Source organism: Leopardus geoffroyi, chromosome C1 (genome assembly GCF_018350155.1).
Source record: "Leopardus geoffroyi isolate Oge1 chromosome C1, O.geoffroyi_Oge1_pat1.0, whole genome shotgun sequence".
Lineage (NCBI taxonomy): Eukaryota > Metazoa > Chordata > Mammalia > Carnivora > Felidae > Leopardus > Leopardus geoffroyi.
Window position 1 is genome coordinate 106000879 of NC_059328.1, and position 4677 is coordinate 106005555.

Here is a 4677-nt window from a genome sequence, read left to right on the forward strand (position 1 = left end):
TGCAAAAATGTAAAATAGCATACCCATCTCGTTAAATGTTTGTTTTGGAAAATACGGTTATTTTTTCATAAAAACTAAGGAATATTAACATATAATGGGTTTGTGATTTTAAATAAATATTTAAAATCTTTCTCAGTTTTTTAATTCCTAATATAATAAATATCTCTCTGTGTAATCTACATACACAGAAGCCTTTTGGGAAGCTTCCATTTTTAAGAGTGGAAAGAGATCCTGAGAACCACTGTTCTACAGCTCAGAAGTGATGGAACAGAGGACAGACCCCAGGAAATTTGGTTGTAGAGTCCCTGCTTTTTTTTTTTTTTTTTTTTTTTTTAAGGTAGGCTCTAGGCCCAGTGTGGGGCTGAAACTCATGACCTCTAGATCAGAAGCTGCGCCAGACAAGTGCCCCTGTAGGGTCCATACTCTTACATGTTTCATTGTATCAATCATTTCCTTCTTTCTATAAGCACTGGAAAAACATAAGTGAAAATGTCATAGTATTTATTTCTGGGGGATAGAAATTTGCAGTGCAGTAAAACATGTAAAAATAACTTCACTAGATTGAAAATAACTTCCTTGGGGCACCTGAGTGGCTCAGTTGATTGAGTGTCTGACTCTTGATTTTGTCTCGGGTCATGGGATCAAACCCTGTGTTGTGCTCCTTTCTGAATGTGGAGGCTACTTAAGACATTCTCTCTCTCTCTTTCTCTCCTCCTGTCTCTCTCCCCTGTTCATGCCCTTTCTCAAAAGAAAGGAAAGGAAAGGAAAGGAAAGGAAAGGAAAGGAAAGGAAAGGAAAGGAAAGGAAAGGAAAGGAAAAGAAAAGAAAAAAGGAAAAGAAAAAAGAATTTCCTTTTCCTTTCTTTTACTGTTAGTTTCTTCCTTGCTTTGCTCCCATCTGTCAAGAGCAAAGATCTCGTAATCTATCATTTAAACCACTGTCTTGGCAGTAACTTCATCTCCCAAGTTCCTTTTCACTCCACCCAAGCTGAGCTGAACGCCAAGCCTGAACTGATCCTCGAACCATCTATTTTTCAACCTTTTTATCTCAACTTCTGAGGTTCGGAGAGATTAGGTAATTTGGCCAAGGATTTAGCTGATGAAGGGGCAGAACCAGGATCAAAACCCAGGTCTCTCTCCCCGGAAGGTGCGTCACAAGGAAACAGCTCTTTCCCCTTCTCAGCAGCCCTCGTGGTCAGCCCTGTCACCATTTCCCTGCAGCAATCATGTCATACTTTGGTGTACGCCCCCATCCTCAGCAGAAGATACCACCTTTTTGCTTCTGAGTCCCTTCCCTCCAGCCTCCTCCTCCACCTCCTGGCATCAGCCACCACCTCACTGCAGAGTCTCTTTTGTCCTCAACACCTGCTCTGCCCCTGCTTTCCTCTCAGTGGACACACATCAAGCCCACATCACCAATAACCTTATCTGAGACCATACTGTTTGACATTTTATCTTACAATGAACATCATTTCCTTCATCATAAAAACCATGGGTTATTTATTGAAATGGAAAATGCTCATGATGTATGAAATGAAACAAGCATCCTTCAAAGTAGCCAATTTTTATTTAAACATACGTGGGTGAAAGGACCATCACCTAGGGATGGATAGGTGTCACCTACCCCTGTCAGCTGAGTTTATAGAATTCTCTATTCTTTACACTTTGTTTTGCTTTCCACAGGTTTTATGACAAGAATATGTAACTAGTTTTGTTATCAGAAAAACTCAAATGTTTTTAAACCAAAATAAAATGCCTCTTCCTCTTTTAGCCACCACCCCGTCTCTTTCTTTGCCACACTTCAGCTGTTCCAGAGTCTTCTCTCCCTGCTTTCCTTCCTCACCTTCTTCGGCTCTGCATTTCCGAAGATGTCTCTCTGGCTGAGGTGGCCAGTGACATCCTCCTTACAAAACTGATCCCTTCTCTTGCTTGCCCTCTCGGCTGCACTTGACCTGGTTAAACATCCCTTCCTTGAACTTGTTTCTGCTGGCTTCTCTGATGGCACTCTCCACTATTTCCACCCCCATCTTTCTGGCTCCCCCATTTCAACACACTTCTCAGGCTTCTCTTTCACTGCTCTTTCCTAAAGCGTTAGTATTCCTCAGGATCCCGTCCTGGGTTTTCTTCTCACTCTGTACCCTCTTGCACTCCACATCCTCAACATGTCATTTGTGGGGTGCTCCAACATCTATCACATTTTTATATGCTAACTCCTGCATCTGTAGCTTCAACCTATAAATGGAAACCCCTTCCAGAGTTTCAAACCCAGAGAGGCTTCCAGACACAAGAATCTTCTCTTGGAATGACTTAACCCATCTCATCTTTGCCCCGTATCTGCTTGTATTTTTGTTGTTCCCAATGGAATGAATCATCTTTGGTTTTTCTCTTTTCTTCCATCCTCCTTATCAAGGAGTGGTCAAGTTCTGCCCCTCTTACCTCCTTAAAATACCCCAAATTCATCCTCTCCTATCACACATATTAGTGTGCAAGAAAATATCAGTGGAGTATCTACCAAAGAAAGAAAAAAAGAAAAGAAAATCAGACTGACATCAAGCTTCTAATCAGCAACAATAGATATAAAAACATGTTGGAATTATATCTAAAGTCTTGAGGGAAAATAAATGTCAACCTGGAATTCTATTATGTGCTTCCATTTTCTTTGGATTTATTCTATTTTGTTTTTAATTTCTTGAATTGAACAACACATAGCTCTTCACTTTTTACTGTTTATTGTTTCCTTTTTTGGGTCAATCTTCACAGCTTTTTAAAGTATATTTTTTCCTCAGATTTTATTTTATACTCCACTGTCATATTTTGACCAATACTTATTTGGTTCTTTTGAAAGGCACATTTTTTAAGTTTATTTATTTATTCTGAGGGAGAAGGCATGTAGAATAGGGATAGAGAGAGAGGGAGAGAGAGAGAATCCCAAGCAGGCTCCACACTGTCAGCTCAGAGTCTGATGTGGGGCTCCATCTGATGAACTGTGAGATCATGACCTGAGGCGAAATTAAGAGTCGGATGCTTAACTGACTGAGCCACCAGGCACCCCTTTTGAACAATACTTGTGAGGTATTCTTCTACTGGACTTCCTGAGAATGCAATGGAATTAATATATGTATAAAATACAAGACCATTATCTGATGAGTAAGGATAGAGAAATCAGAGCAATATGACAAATAAATTAAGACTATAATGATGAAACAAAAGAATGAGATCTTGTGGTTAAAGACTGATAGAATCAACACTGTATCTCAGAGCTGTGAGAGAAAATTAACTTCCTATCCTGAGAGGATAAATTTAATAAAAAATAAATTATTGTAATTGAAAATACCTTAGGATAATTCAAGATGTGTTTTCCTAATAGATTCCATTAGGATACCTAAAAATCACTGGGTCATGCAGTTAAATGTCACTGCCAGATCTCAGAGACATACTGGTTCAGTACATCTTGGGCAGGGTAATGAATCTGCATTTTAAATCATCATCTCTGGTAAAACTGACATAAGATGCTTCAAAGATTACACTATTTTCATATTATATGAGAGAGGAATGGACAATATATATACACTTTTAAATTTATTTTTAAATTAACAATTAACAATTGTTTAATAAGCAATTTAGTTTTGAGAGAGAGAGAGAGAGAGAGAGAGAGACAGAGCGCAAGCAGGGGGGAGGGGCAGAGTGAGAGGGAGACACAGAATCCAAAGCAGGCTCCAGGCTCTGAGCTGTCAGCACAGATCCTGACTCAGGGCTCGAACCTATGTACTGTGAGGTCATGACCTGAGACTAAGTCAGATGCTTAACCGACTGAGCGACCCAGGCACCCCTAAAGTTTATTTATTTATTTATTTATTTATTTATTTAGAGATAGACAGAGGATGAGCAGGAGAGGGGCAGAGAGAGAGGGAGACACAAAATCTCAGATTCAACAATTCTATACATTTTTCAGTGCTCATCACAATAAGTGTACTCTTTTTTTTTTTTTTTTAATTTTTTTTTTCAACGTTTATTTATTTTTGGGACAGAGAGAGACAGAGCAAGAATGGGGGAGGGGCAGAGAGAGAGGGAGACACAGAATCGGAAACAGGCTCCAGGCTCTGAGCCATCAGCCCAGAGCCTGATGCAGGGCTCAAACTCCCGGACCGGGAGATCGTGACCTGGCTGAAGTCGGACGCTCAACCAACTGCGCCACCCAGGCGCCCCCACAATAAGTGTACTCTTAATCCCCTTTATCTATTTCACCCATCTCTTCACCTACTGCTCCTCTAACAACTACCAGTTCTCTGTATTTAAGAGTCTTGTTTTGGGGTGCCTGGGTGGCTCAGTTGGTTAAGCGTCTGACTCTTGATTGCAGCTTAGGTCATGATCTCACAAACGTGGGTTGAGCCCTGCGTTGGGCTCTGCACTGATGCTGTGGAGCCTCCTTGGGCTCTCTCCCTCTGTCTCTGCCTCCCCCCTCCCCCCAATATAACAAACAAACAAACAAACAAACAAACAAAAAAGTCTAGTCTTTGTTTTTCTCTTTTTTTCTTTGTTTTGTTTCTTAAATTCCACATATTAGTGAAATCATATGATATTTGCCTTTCTCTTACTGGTTTATCTTGCTTAACGTTATACTTTATAGGCCCATCCCTGTTCTTATAATTGCTGCATTCTTTAAAAAAACAAAAACTAG